The 15,807-nt window shown below is 40.8% G+C and overlaps 1 pseudogene across 1 annotated transcript in view; it reads left to right on the top strand.

Moving 5' to 3' along the window:
- The window catches only part of LOC147581468 (uncharacterized), a 38,702-nt pseudogene extending 27,192 nt beyond the window's left edge, over positions 1-11,510 (top strand). Inside the window, exon 3 of the transcript XR_015249939.1 lies at positions 8,282-11,510. The product of XR_015249939.1 is annotated as an uncharacterized LOC147581468 (transcript). The remainder of the gene's footprint in view (positions 1-8,281) is intronic.
- Positions 11,511-15,807: the final 4,297 nt, after the last annotated feature.

Below are 15,807 nucleotides of genomic sequence, written 5' to 3'. Positions count from 1 at the left end.
GGTCTTCCCCTCACCCCACTGCCCCCCTGCAATAGTGCCTACTGATTATCAGATTATCAGTGGACCCCTTTATCCAGTGTCAAAAACGGAGAATGGACTCAACTAAATGAGCACTGTCCGACTGTGCCCTGCCGTAAGGGGCTCAGAGACCTCTAACGAAATTAATAGCACAATTGATCATTTTGTGTGCTAAGGTTGAACAGCATGCAAAGTTCAAACAAATGTTCTGTTCCAGTCACAGGCGCTTATAGAACCCCTAGTGACATTTTACAGAACCCAGCACCGCCCCCTCCTACCCCGCATGCCAGTTGAGAAACCATTCAAAGACAACGTGGGTGGGTGGGAACTACTTTGCTGATGATGTGGTCCAGCCTAGGCCTCTCTGGGGAGGTGCCTTATGAATTGAGACCTGCAGGTATGACGTATCAGGCCTTTGGTCAATCGGAATACCCCGATATCAACCTTGGACACTCCAGCTTCTTTCAAAGTTTATTTGTATTCTTTCCCTTCATTATTTTGTGATCCTAGAAAACATTTAAGTGTGGATGGAAATGAATTCAAGACCGCTTCGGATATAAAGAAGACAGTGTTTACTCTTCGAATACCGTGGGCTCTCTCTCCAAAGACCTAGGAAAGCTCCAGCATTTGGGAGAGACTAAAGCAGTGTTTGTGCTTGGTTTTTTGCAAGCGCTTTTTCATGTGTAGGGGGTGTTGGTGCTGCACCAATTAGCTGTGTTGGAGTACAGCGGCCTAGCGGTGAAGCCAGAGGCTGTGATCAGCCTGGAAATGGATAGGGAAATGCTGCAGAATTGCTATCAGACCAGACACTCTTCCTGTATGCAACGGAAGAAAAAAAATAGGACGGAGTTTGTATTTTGTTGTCCCTGGTAAAAACCATCAAAGAGTTACTGATGTGAAAGAATTATTTTTAGGACAAAAAAAGAAAATCCTAAATATCGCCACAGCCATAGTTTAATACCAGTGTAGTTAGTATACACGCACGGATATGTGGATGGGTGACGTTAGTCAAGTTGTTTATATTCGAGGCCAACAATTGCTAACACCATTCCAAGTTGGCTTAATACATGATGTATTTACCTGAATTCCTGTCTTAGAGAAAGATTAATCCTTTTCCTGCCTTTCAGTTTGCGTATAAGTCACCAGACAAGATTTAATGAACGTCTTTCCTTTTGAGCAAGGCCATTCGCGGGCACACCTGCATTCTTGGCTGATAACATCTCAACTCCTGCTGTCTTGGGTAGTTTGGTTTTTGTCATTTTCCTAGTACTTTCTATGTGCAAAGCAATGTAAACACCCCACATAGCACCCCCTTTAATATTTTTTACTCTGATTATATATTTTTGCTTATCCTTTTATTTTTGAATTTTCTGCATAATTTTGTTTTAGTCATGTCTCCTGAGTGCCCCACAGGGTTGTATTTGCTTCGTGATGCAGTCTGAAAAATGTTTTCTTCAAAAGATAAAGGTATAGGGGTGCCTTCAGGGGGCTCAATCAGTTAAGCTTCAGACTCTGGATTTTGGCTCAGGTCATGATCTCGCAGTTTATGGGATCAAGCCCTAAATCAGGCTCTGTGCTGACAACACAGAGCCTGCTGGGGATTCTCTGTCTGCCTCTCTCGCTGCCCCTTCCCCCCTCAAGAGTGCACGTGCACACACACACACACACACACACACACACACTCTCTCTCTCTCTCTCGAAATAAATAAACATCTATTTTTAAAAAGCAGTAAATTGATTCGTTAACATTTTTTGATAAGATATATTTGGTGTTGGTTCTGTCCTATTTACCTTGTGCTTTCTCTTTTTAAGTCTTTTTCAAGATGATGCATATGATCTATTTTGTTTTGTGTGTATGTGTTTCCTGTGATAGGAAGTAAGATTTGAGTTTCTTCTCAGAGTTTACCTTTCTCACTTCATAGTATGCTCTAATCTCTGACTTCTTTCGGCAGTATTTTTTAATTCTTGTATTAGTGAAGGTTCTCCATAGAAGCAGAACCAATAGGAATATATATATACATTATGAAGAGATTTATTGTAAGGAATTGGCTCACATGGTTTTGGACGCTGAGAAGTCCCAAGATCTGTACTCAGCAAGCCGGAAACCCAGGAAAGCCAGTGGTACAGTTCTAGTCCTTCGTCTAGAGATCTGAGAACCAGCAGAGCCGGGGGTATGATCTCCAATCCAAATCGGATTCTGAAGATAGGAGAAGACTGATGTCCTGGCTCCAAGATTGTCAGGCAGAAACAGCAAATTCTCTCTTCCTCTACCTTTTTGTTCTATTCAGGATTTCAATGGGTTGGTTGGGGCCCACCCAGAGTGGGGAAAAACAACCTGCTTTCTCAGGCTACCTATTCAGATATTCATCTCATCCAGAAATACCCTCACGGACACATCGAGGACAACGTTTAACCAAATACCTGGGCACCCCCTGGCCCAGGCAAAATTAACCATCACACTATTATATATACTATTCCCAAATTTCATTGAATATCTTTCTCAATGTTTACTTTTGAACACTTGAAAAAAAAATCCATTATTTGATTTGCCAACTTTGGCAACCTTTGAGCCCCTCTATTAAAGATGAGGACATTTGTATATCTATTGCCTCCTAACTTCTTTCTCAGCCTCTGGCCCGACTTTCATTAATTATATAATTTCTATGCTATCAAAAAATGTAATATTTACTTTTGTTTCTGCCACTTTAATCTTCAAGTTTGCTTTCATCTTTGTTATACTACTAAATAGAGTCAATGATCACTGCCAACACCTATGCCCTAGCTTTCCCGGTTATTGCTTGCTGGTTAAATTTTCCCCTAGTATATTACTTATGAAGGGCTCATAGGGACAATATTCCTTGAATTCTTGGATGTTAAAAATTGTTTGTCTTTTTCTTTTATATCAGAATCATTGTTTGCCTGGATATAAAATTCTTTTTAATTCTTTTTTTTTTTTTTTTTTTTTTTTTTTTTTAGAGAGAGAGAGCATGAGCAGGGGAGAGGGGCAGAGGGAGAGGAAGAGAGAATCTTAAGCAGACTCCACACTCAGCATGGAGCCCAACATGGGGCTCAATCCCATGACCCCAGGATCATGACCTGAGCCGAAATCAAGAGTCGTGTGCTCAACAGACTGAGCCACTCAGGCACCCCTGGATAAAAAATTCTTGGGTCACATTTCCTGCTTAATGTCTTCTAAGTGCTGACTTACTGTGAAGAAGTCTGAGGCCACTCTAACTTTTTTCTTATAAATGACTTAATCTTTTTTCGTTGGACACCCAGGGGATTCTTTTCTAAACCTTTCAAGTCCAGTAAGTTTACTAGGATATATCTAAATATTTACTACCATGGATCAGTTTTCCCTGAAAAGCAGTGTCCTCTTCTGACATATCGATTCCAGCTTTCTTTTATTTCATAAATGTTTTCTTGAAATGTTATCATTTGTCCTGTTCAACTACTTGGACTTTCATTTCGGGACAATGCGGTTACGTGTATGGTGAATCTCCTTTCTCTGTTCTCCTCGTCTGTCATTTTCTCTCTCTAACCCATTTTAACCTTGGTTTGCATTTCCTTCCACCCACTTTTATGCTCTCTGCTCTCTGTGCTCCTGTGTCAGCCACCGCGTCTAATCTCCCTTCACCACTACTGGTTTTCTTCCATTCCTTTGATGGCTGTCCTGTTTTCTTCTACTTGTTCCCGGAGTTCCCCCAGCTTCTGTCTTATGTATTCTTTCCCGTTCCTCATTCTTTCTTGTCCAAGTTATGGTGTCTCTGCTTCAAGCTGCTGCTTCAGAGGACTAATTGCTTTTTAAAGCTGTTGCTTGGGGCGCCTGGGTGGCGCAGTCGGTTGAGCGTCCGACTTCAGCCAGGTCACGGTCTCGCGGTCCGTGAGTTCGAGCCCCGCGTCGGGCTCTGGGCTGATGACTCAGAGCCTGGAGCCTGTTTCTGATTCTGTGTCTCCCTCTCTCTCTGCCCCTCCCCCGTTCATGCTCTGTCTCTCTCTGTCCCCAAAAAATAAATAAACGTTAAAAAAAAAATTAAAAAAAAAAATAAAAATAAAGCTGGGGCACCTGGGTGGCTCAGTCTGTTGAGCATCCTACTTTGGCTTAGGTCATGATCTAGCAGTTCATGAGTTCAAGCCCCACGTCGAGCTCACTGCTGTCAGCGCAGTGCCTGCTTTGGATCCTCTGTCCCCCTCTCTCTGTGCCCCTCCCCCGCTCGCACTCTCTCAAAAATAAATAAAACATTAAAAAAATAATACAGTTGTTGCTTTTAATTCATGAAGTTATGCAATGGTCCAAATTCTTACCCATTCTATGCAAACATTTTTTCTTCTGTAGTTGTTGACTACTGCTTTTTTTTTTCTTTCTGTTTCTCCTCCTCACCTTGTTAATTTTTTTCCTGAGGTATACTTTTATAGATCCTATATGGTTTCTTTTCTTTTCTTTTTTTTTTTTTTTTGCTTACTCATCTCTGAAACAGACAAATTATTTCTGGACCAGCTATTTGTAGAAAGTTCTGTTGCGGAGGATCCCAAACCATGTTGCTGCCTGGCTGGGATTTTTCTTACAACCTACAGTTCTGTTTGTAGGTTTAGGTGGGTTTTTTTGTTTTTTTGTTTGTTTTCATAATGCCGTATCTCTTTTCTCCTGTTGCTACAGAGACAGGCTGCTTCCTCCATGAGAACTGAACTTTTTGGTGCACATACCCTGTTCCCACTATCACAAACAAAGGATTTAAGTTCTGCGCTTCATGGTGTATCCTCACTTTAGTAAGTGTAGTTTGCTGGCTTTACGACACCGTAGTTGTTTTTTCTCTGTATCCTTCTATGCTCATCCCTGATTGATCCCCACTGTTTTCCACGGTCCCTCTACTATTTTGTGATCTGGCATTTCTGCTGTCTCCTAATCTCTCTCTCTTTCCCTATCTTACACACACACATACACACACATTTTTATTTTTTGCTCATTTTCTCTTATGGTTTTGGATTATTTCCTGGAAAATAAGTGCCCCATGCCAGCTTCACACCATCAACTTCAAACTCTGGAAATTGCTCTGTATTATAACAAAACCTTATAAACACACGATGCATAACTCATATTTGTTCCCAAATTACACACATTAACTTAAGTGCCAATTTCATTTAAATTTTTACCTTGGAAGGCTTTATGTTTATTCCATCTGTGCTACTATGGGCCATGCTTTTCTATAGCTCGTCTTCGTGAATTCTTTCCCAATTAGCGAATTTACAATTGCAGTCTTTTCCATAGCTTTATAGAATTTTCATTTTCATACCCCAAATTAGTGCTATTATGCTGCTAGATTTCTTAGCAAATGCAAACGTGTCTCGGACTGACTGTGTTGGCTGTAATGTGACCCATTGGGTCTATTATGCCTGCTGTATACCTCAGGGTTCCTCAGGCTGCTAAGTTTCAGGTACAAAAATCCCTTTGAGGAAGAGTAAGTATTTTGGATCACATGGACGAACATGCCTGATGGTAGGCTGAGTGCTAAAGACACACGTCAGCCTGTGCTTAGGATGCGCTACATGTCCTGTGCCTCAAGAACACTCATGAGTCGTCTGCTAAGTATTCTCCCCAGCTCCGGAAGATGGGGATGTTGTGTGCAACACGAAGACTTTCCCCTGGCAGGTAGGAAACGCTAAAGAGCTAGGCTGGAATCGGACTCTCGTGAGTTGGACTTTTCCCGAAAGCAGGTAATCCTCTGGGGCTGCCTCTCTCCTCTCCCAAGGAGGCAGCCCTGTCCATTATGTGCTGTCCTTCAGTTGTGACTTCCATCACAGGTACCTTTTACTGATAAAGCAGGGAAGAGTGAATACTTTATTCTTTCTCACAGATTATATCAGATTTAAGAGCATGCAGTGTGTTTATGGTTCCCATCTCTCAACTGTTGGACTGGAAGAAAACGTTGGAGATTATTTTAGTGAGAACAGCTTCTCCGGGAAGTCAGTGACGACCAAAAAATTAGGGTAGCAGCAAAGAGCTGCATCAGCTAGATGTGACAGTAGCTCGAAATCCAGTAGAAGGGAATCCACAGTAACCATGGTGAGGAAAATCCATCGTGGGAAAGCACCCACACTGCGTTATTCTGATCAGGTTTTGGGGGAGTTTCCGAGGCACATCTCTTGCCTATTTTTTTTTTTTTTTTCTGGTACATAGTTGCTTGGGCTACTTTTAGGGAGAAAAGACCTTGAGAATGGGGAGAGAGTGTGCTCTGGGACCCGGGAAGCTGGCTGGTTTTAATGACCATCTTCTTACAGTGTGGCGCACAGGAAGAACTTGTGGGAGGTCCCGATAGCCAATTATTCACATAAGTCACTCCACAGGACATCTGTTTTGGCCAGCACATCTTTCCCTTTTTGTAGTTAAAACATCCCTCTGGAGAAGAATCCTCGAGGCAACGAGAACTTTGAAGAACTCTCCTCCCCTACCCCCGCCAGTACCCCACCCCTGCCTGCTCCCACACCCCGCCATATGGTCTCAAGGAGGTATCGGTCCAGGTGCCTGGCTCATGACAGCCTCATCAGCTGGTCCAGGGGGTAGAGTCCTGGGGACACATAAGTAACTGACTTTGTTCTGGTCCTACAGCATTGAATTCAAGTATGTTCTTGTTCAAGCCATGTTGTCTTGGGAAAGCTAAGACAACGGATGAAGTTTTTCCAGGCCTAAAAGTACTATATATTGAGCCCTAGAAATCATAGTGTGCAGAACATAATTCTACCATGGGGCGCGTTTGGTTCGGGTACGGCAGCCTTCAACGTATTAGACAGGCTGCATCTCAGACCTCTCGCCTCTGCCACAGAAATGTGGGCCCGAGGGATGCAGCTGTGCCTTCAGGAGGTCTGATGTGACCCTCGCCAACTCAGAACATTATCTTTTGAGGGTCTGGGTCCAGAAGTTTCAACTTCTCTTTGTCCTTGGAAAATATTGTTGATTTCTCTGCAGAGTATCCCAACTGTGCTAACTTCATTCTATATCCTTTAAAAAAGTAAACTTTGAGGGGTGCCTGGGTGGCACAGTCAGTCAAGCATCTGACTCTTGATCTCGGCTCAAGTCATGGTCTCACAGTTCATGAGTTTGAGCCCCACAATGGGCTGTGCGCTGATGGCACAGAACCTGCTTGGGATTCCGTCTCTCCTTCTCTCTGCCCCTCCCCTGCTTGTTCTTTTTCTCTCTCTCTTTCAAAATAAATAAATAAATAAACTTTAAAAAAAAAGGTAAACTTTGATTTATGCAGGTGGTATCTGTGTCTGGGCCTTCATGGAGCCAAGTGTACTATTGACATTGATCAATAAATTATTCATGCACCCCCACCTGCACCCCATGGGACAGACATGTAACCTAAGCTTAGCAACTTGGATTCTCTTTCCTGAGAACATAAAGCTTGGTGCCCCAGAACTGAATTATTTCGATGACAGTAGCTTGATGAAAGTGTCTGTCTCTGGGGCATCTGGCTGACTCAATGGTAGAGCACGTGACTCTTGATGTTAGGGTCATGAGTTCAAGCCCCACCTCAGGGATAGAGTTTACTTGAAAGGAAGGAAGGAAGGAAGGAAGAAAAATTGTCTTTGCTGCTTAGATTCTTCTTTCCTTTTTCAGCATAATGTAGGTTTCTTTAAAGTTTTTATTTTAATTTCAGTTAGTTCACATACAGTGTTATATTAGTTTCAGGTGTGCGATATAGTAATTCAACACTTCTATACATCACCCTGCGCTCATCATGACAAGTGCACTCCTTACTCTCCATCACCTATTTAACCATCCCCTCACCACCTCCCCTCTGGTAACCATCAGTATGTTCTCTATAACTAAGAGACTGTTTCTTTTCTTAAAAAAAAAAAAAAAAAAAAAAAATAGGGGGCACCTGCATTACTCAGTTGATTAAGTGCCTGACTTTGGCTCAGGTCATGATCTGACAGTTTGTGGGCTCCAGCCCCGCATCGGGCTCTGTGCTGACAGCTCGGAGCCTGGAGCCTGCTTCAGATTCTGTGTCTCCCTGTCTCTGCCCCTCCCCTGCTCATGCTCTCTCTCTCTCTCTCTCAAAAATAAATAAACATTAAAAAACAAAATAGGCACCATGACCAATATCGGGCTCAAACTCATGACCTTGAGATCAAGAATTGCACACTCTACCAACTGAGCCAGCCAGGCGCCCAAGAGACTTTCTTCACTTGTCTCTCTCTCTCTTTTTAAAATTTATTTATTTATTTATTTATTTATTTATTTATTTATTTATTTATTTTTTAGAGAAAGCGAGTGAGTGAGAGGAAGAGAGGGGTAGAGGGAGAGAGAGAGAATCTCAAGCAGGCTCCATGCTTGCACAGAGCTCGATGCAGGACTCGATCCAACAACCCCGGGATTTTAAGCTGAGCCAAAATCAAGAGTCAGATACTCAACCAGCTGAGCCACCCAGGTGCCATCTCTCTCTTTTTCCTTTTGCTTGTTTCGTTTCTTAAATTCCACATGTGAGTGAAATCATATGGTATTTTGTCTTTCTCTGACTTATTTCGCTTAGCATAATACTGCTGTAGCTCCATCCATGTCATTGCAAGTGGCAAGATTCCATTGTTTTTTATGACTGAATAATATCCCACTGTGTGTATTTATATGTATACATATATACATACATATATACCACATCTTTATCCATTCATTAACTGATGGACACTTGGGCTACTTCCATATCTTGGCTAGTGTAAATAATGCTGCTGTAAACATACGTGTGCATGTATCCCTTTGAATGAGTGTTCTTGCATTCTTTGGGTAAATACCCAGTAGTGAGATTGCTGCATCATAAGGTAGTTCTTATTTTTAACTTTTTGACGAAGCTCCATACTGTTTTCCACAGTGGCTACACCAGTTTGAATTCCCACCACTAGTGGACGAGCGTTTCTTTTCTTCACATGCTGGCCAACACTTGTTGTTTCTTGTGTTATTGATTTTAGCCATTCCGACAGGTGTGAGGTGGTAGCTCATTGTAGTTTTGCATTTCCCTGATGATAAGTGATGGTTAGCATCTTTTCATGTGTCTGTTGGCTATCTGGATGTCTTCTTTGGAGATATCCGAAGAAGTCTATTCGTGTCTTCTGCCCATTTTTTAAATTGGATCATTTGGTTTCTGAGCGTTGAGTTTTATAAGTTCTTTATATATTTTGGATTCTAACCCTTTATCAGATATGTCACTTGCCAGTATCTTCTTCCATTCTGAAGGTTGCCTTTTAGTTTTATTGGTTTTTTTCTTTGCTGTGCAGAAGCTTTTTTATTTTGATGTAGTCCCAACAGTTTATTTTTGCTTTTGTTTCCCTTGCCTCTGGTGACATATCTAGAAAGAAGTTGCAATAGCCAATATCAAAGAAGTTACTGCTTGTGTTCTCTTCTAGGATTTTTATGGTTTCAGGTCTCACAGATCTTTAATCCATTTTGAACTTGTTTTTGTGTATGGCGTAAGAAAGTGGTCCAGTTTCATTCTTTTGCATGTTGCTGTTCAGTTTCCCCAACACCATTTGCCAAAAAGAGACTTTTTCCCATTGCATATTCTTTCCTCCTTTCTCAAAGATTAATTGACCATATAATTGTGGGTTTATTTCTGGATTTTCTATTCTGTTCTATTGATCTATGTGTCTATTTTTGTGCCAGTACCATACTGGTCTTTTTTATTCATTTATTTTGAGAGAGAGAGAGAGAGAAAGAGAGAGAGAGATAGCATGAGCTGGGAGGGGGCAGAAAGAGAGGGAGAGAGAGAGAGAATCCCAAGCAGGTTCCGCACTGCCAGCACAGAACCCAATGAGGGGCTCAAACTCACAAAACCGTGAGACCATGACCTGAGCTGAAATCAAGAGTCGATGGCTTAGGGGCGCCTGGGTGGCTCAGTGAAGTGTCCAGCTTTGGCTCAGGTCATGATCTCATGGTTTGTGGGTTCAAGCCCTGCCTCGGGCTCTGACAGCTCAGAGCCTTAAGCCTGCTTCAGATTCTGTGTCTCCCTCTCTCTCTGTCCCTCCCCAGCTCACGCTCTGTCTCTCTCTCTCTCAAAAATAAACATTTAAAAAAAATTTTTTTAAGTCTATTGTTAACTGGCTGAACCACCAAGGCACTGCATGGTTTGATTACTACATCTTCGTGATAGAACTTGAAGTTCGAATTGTGATGCCTCCAGCTTTGCTTTTCTTTTTCAAGATTGTTCTGGTTATTCAAGGTCTTTTGTGGTTCCATACAAATTTTAGGACTTTTTGTTCTAGCTCTGTGAAAAATGCTGTTGGTATTTTGATAAGGGTTGCATTAAATGTGTAGTTTGCTTTGGGTAGTGCAGACATTTTAACAGTATTTCTTCTTCCAATCCATGAGCATGGAATGTTTTTCCGTTTCTTTGTGTCTTCTTCAATTTCTTTCATCAGCGTTTTATAGTTTTCAGAGTTCAGGTCTTTCACCTCTGGGTAGGTTTATTCCTAGGTATCTTATTATTTTGGGTACAATTGTAAATGAGATTGCTAAATTTTTCTTTCTGCTGCTTCATTATTGGTGTATAGAAATGTGGCAGATTTATGCTCATTGATTTTATATCCTGTGACTTTACTGAATTCATTGATCAGTTCTAGCAGTTTTTTGGTGGAGTCTTTCAGATTTTCTACATATAGTACGCCATTTGCAAATAGTGAAGGTTTTACTTCTTCCTTACTGATTTGGATGTCTTTTACTTCGTTTTATTTTAATGTTTGTTTGTTTGTTTGTTTGTTTGTTTGTTTGTTTGTTTTGAGAGGGAACACGAGTGGGAGAGGGGCAGAAAGAGAGAGGGAGAGAGAGAATCCCAAGCAGGCTCCACCCTCCGCGTGGAGCCCAACACAGGCTCAGTCCCACAACCAAAGGTCATGACCTGAGCCGAAATCCAGAGTCAGGTGCTTAACCAACTATGCCACCCAGGCACCCCTATTTCTTTTTGTTCTGATCGCTGTGGCTAGGACTTCCAGTACCATGTTGAATAAAAGTGAGGAGAGCAGACATCCTTGTCTTGTTCCTGATCTTAAGGGAAAAGCTGTCAGTTTTCCCCCATTAAGGATGATGTGAGCTGTGAGTTTTTCGTATATGGCCTTTATTATATTGAGGTATGTTTTCTCTAAACCTACTTTGTTGAGGGTTTTTATCATGAATGGATGTACTTTTTCTGCATCTCTTGAAATGACCATATGGTTCTTTTCCTTTCTCTTATCGATTTGATTGTCACACTGATTTGTGATTATTGAACCACTGTTGTGTCTTGGGAATAAATTCCACTTGATTGTGGTAAATGATTTTTTTAATGTATCATTGAATTCAGTTTGCTGGTATTTTGTTGAGAATTTTTGCATCTATGTTCATCATGGATATTGGCCTGTAGTTCTCTTTCTCAGTTGTGTCTTTATCTGGTTTTGGTATCAGGGTAATAATGTTGGCCTCATAGAATGAATTTGGAAGTTTTCCTTCCTTTTCTACTTTTTGGAATGGTTTCTTTTTTTTTTTTTAATTTTTTTTTCAACGTTTATTTATTTTTGGGACAGAGAGAGACAGAGCATGAACGGGGGAGGGGCAGAGAGAGAGGGAGACACAGAATCGGAAACAGGCTCCAGGCTCTGAGCCATCAGCCCAGAGCCTGACGCCGGGCTCGAACTCACGGACCACGAGATCGTGACCTGGCTGAAGTCGGACGCTTAACCGACTGCGCCACCCAGGCGCCCCAAGTTTTTTTTTTTTTTTTTAACGTGTATTCATTTTTGAGAGACAGAGAGAGACAGAGCATGAGTGGGGAAGGGGCAGAGAGAGAGGGAGGCACGGAATCCAAAGCAGGCTCCAGGCTCTGAGCCGCCAGCACAGAGCCCAACGTGAGGCTCGAACTCACGAGCTCTGAGATCGTGACCTGAGCCGAAGTCGGACGCTCAATCGACTGAGCCACGCAGGCGCCCCAGCTTTTTGGAATAGTTTTAAGAGCAGTAGATATTAATTCTTTAAATGTTTGGTAGGATTTACCTATAAAGCCATCTGTCTTGGACTTTTATTTGTCAGGAGTTTTTGGATTACAGACTCAACTTCTTTGCTGATTATCAGTCTGTTTGAATTTTCTATTTCTTCCTGTTTCAGTTTTTGTAGTTTATATTTTTCTAGGAATGTATCCATTTCTTCTGTGTTGTCCACTTTGTTATCATAATGTTCTTTTTTTAAGATTTTATTTTTAAATAATCTCTTTACCCAACATGGGGCTCAAATCCAGAACCCCAAGGTCAAGAGTCTCAGGCTCTACTGACTGAGTCAGCTAGACGCCCCCATCATATTCTCTTGTGTTTGTTTGTATTTCTGTGCTATTGGTTGTTATTTCTCCTCTCTCATTTATAATTTTATTTGAGTTCTCTTTTTTCTTGATAAAGAACAAAATAAAATAAAATAAATTTTATTGATTTTTTCAAAGAAACAGCTCCTGGTTTCATTGATCTGTAGCATTGATTTTTTTAGTCCCTATATCATTTATTTCTGTTCTAATCTTTATTGTTTCCTTCCTTTTGCTAGTTTTAGGTTTTGTTTGTTTATTGTTCTTTTTCTAGTTAGGCTGTTTGAGATTTTTCTTGTTTCTTGAGGCAGACTTGTATTGCTATAAACTTCCCTCTTAGAACTGCCTTTGCTGCATCCCAGAGATTTTGACTGCTGTGTTTTTGTTTTCACTTGTTTCCATGTACTTTTTAATTTCCTCTTTGATTTCCTGGTTGACCCATTCATTCTTTAGTAGCATGTTGTTTAACCTCCATGTATTTGTGGTCTTTCCAGACTTTTTCTTATAGTTGACTTCTAGTTTCATAGCATTGTGGTCAGAAAAGATGCATGGTAGGATGTCAATCTTCTTGAATTTGTTGAGACTTGTCTTGTGGCCTAACATGTGATCTCTTCTGGCAAATATTCTGTATGCACTTGAAAAGAATGTGTATTCTGCTCTTTTAGGATGGAGTGTTCTGAATATATGTTAAATCCATCTGTTCCAGTGGATTCATTCAAAGCCATTGTTTTCTTGTTGATGTTCTGCTTAGATGATGTGTCGATTGATATAAATGGGGTGTTACAGTCCCCTACTATTATTGTGTTATTATTGATTAGTTCCTTTATGTTTGTTATTAACTGTTTTATGTCTTTGGGTGCTTCTATTTTGGGTGCATAACTATTACAATTGCTATATCTTCTTGTTGGGTTGTTCCCTTTATTAATATATAGTGTTCTTCTTTGTCTCTTGCTAGTTTTTGTTTTCAAGTCTATTTTGCCCAAAATAAGTAATACTAATCGGGCTTTCTTTTGCTATCCATTTGCATGCGAGATGTTTCTACATCCCCTCACTTTCAATCAGCAGGTGTCTTTAGGTCTGAAATGAGTCTCTTACAGGCAGCTGCTGCCTAGATTCTTGAGTTCTGGTGGTTTAAGTTGTCCTTTGATTCAATGAGTAACCTTTTAATAACTTTTGTTTGGCCATTTTAGAGTTAATTTCTGTAGCCTGAAATGAAAGAACTCTAACTGATACAGGCACTCAAGAAACAGCAAGATTGAAGAACTTTTCTGTTAAGCCAGTTGACAAATGACACAAGAGCCCTTAAGTGGGAACTTGTGAGTCATCAAAACTGATGAGTTAATTTGAGGCCCCATCTGATAAGTGCATTTTGTACTCAAGTAAAAGTAAAAAATCGAATCAATCCACAAAATACAGACATTTTCTACCACTAAATAACTGAGGCAATTCCAAAGAATATGCTTCTGGAACAAAAGGCCCTTCCAAAAGAGGTGGCCTAAAATTTTTTTGAAAATGGTAGAATAATGAAATAAAAATCTTCTTTACAAATAAAGATTTTCTTTGAAGCACACAAAATTCGTGTTTTATAAATTTGCAGTTAAAAAAAAAACAACACAACGTAACTCTGGGGTGCCTGGGTGGCTCAGTCTGTTAAGCGTCCAACTTTGGCCCAGGTCATGATCCCATGGTCCGTGAGTTTGAGCTCCAGGTCGGGCTCTGTGCTGACAACTCAGAGCTTGGAGCTGCTTCGGATTCTGTGTCTCCCTCCCTCTCTCCCCCTCCTCTGCTCATGCTTTTTCTCTCTCTCAAAAATAAATAAATGTTGGGGCGCCTGGGTGGCTCAGTCGGTTAAGCGTCCGACTTCAGCTCAGGTCACGATCTCGCGGTCCGTGAGTTCGAGCCCCGCGTCGGGCTCTGGGCTGATGGCTCAGAGCCTGGAGCCTGCTTCCAATTCTGTGTCTCCCTCTCTCTCTGCCCCTCCCCCATTCATGCTCTGTCTCTCTCTGTCTCAAAAATAAAATAAACGTTAAAAAAAAAAGTAAAAAAAAAAATAAATAAATGTTAAAAAAATGTTTAAATGACATATGGGTTTATCACTATAACTGGAGCCTGCTACAGTTTCTGTGTCTCTCTCTCTCTGCCCCTCCCCCACCACTTGTGCTCTGTCTCCTTCAAAAATAAATAAATGTTAAAAAAAAACCACTCTGATTTTAGAAGTATACATATTATGTTGAGCAAAATGTGCTGTCATGTTCGTCATGAATACTTCCCTTTTACCTCTTTAGAATACTTGCAATGAAATGTTAGATATCTGAAGTCTGTCAATGTGATTTTTTAAATGCCTAGGATGTATTTAACCATTATGGCTCTAAAGAATGTCTAAGCATGTGTTTTAATAATTATATATACTCTCTGGCTATTTGTTCAGCTATACCTAAAAGCTATAAATTTAAGATGTATCTGGGGCACCTGGCTGGAGTCGGTGGAGTGTGTGACTCTTGATCTTGGGGTTGTGAGTTCAAGCCCCACATTGGCTGTAGAGATTACTTAAAAATAAAATCTTAAAAAAAAATTTTGAGATGTATCTTTCTCTGATGAGAACAAACTGAGGGTTGCTGGAAGGGTGGTGGGGGGATGAGCTAAATGGGTGATGGGCATTAAGGAGGGCACTTACTGGGGTGAGCACTGGGTGTTATATGTAAGTGATGAATCATTGGGTTCTATGCCTGAAACCAATACTACACTGTATGTTAACTAACTTGAATTTAAATAAATGAATTAAAAATAAAACATGTATGTTTCTTAGCAATGAGAAGTTGGCATTTCACATTTGTGACATCAGGGTCAGGCAATATGTAAATGAAATTAGGCACGGAGCTCTTACCCTACCCACCAGCCTCATTATGGCAAAGATGCAATTCTCCCCTGTCTACTAGCCTCAAAAGAAGTCTTGAAAAACTGTCAAGAATTTGCTTGCCATTGCAGCTGTTATTTTACTTCCATTATTCGACCCTTAAGAGAAAGTCATTCTTATTTAAGGATCCTTGAAGTAGAAAAAGACTCCCTAATTAGACTCTGATTAAATGGCAGAGAAACTACTTGTGATCAGACATTGTTTAAAATAAGTATATCTGTCTTAATCACATCAATTTATCAAGCTGCACTCATCTCTAAGCTGTACTACTTTCCGTTCTGCATCTTGCTCAGCAGCAAGGTAGTCAACACTTTTCACTTAGGAAGGTAGAAAGCCAACATTCTTAAGAAAAATGGTGGTGGTGATAGTGGTGAATTCAAATCCCTATAGGGTAGGCAGAATAATGGGCCGTCAGGGTAAACATGTCTTAGTGCCTGGAAGCTGTGAATATGTTACATTGCATGGCAAAGGAGAATTAAGGTTGCAAATGGAATTAATAAAGTTGATCCTCTGATCAGATAATCAGATGATATTAAAATAGGGAAATAATTGGGGTGCCTGGTTGGCTCA

Source organism: Puma concolor, chromosome B1 (genome assembly GCF_028749965.1).
Source record: "Puma concolor isolate L17-30 chromosome B1, mPumCon1.1.hap2, whole genome shotgun sequence".
NCBI lineage: Eukaryota > Metazoa > Chordata > Mammalia > Carnivora > Felidae > Puma > Puma concolor.
Note: the sequence above shows the minus strand (reverse complement) of the source record. Positions and strands in the feature narration are given on the sequence as shown.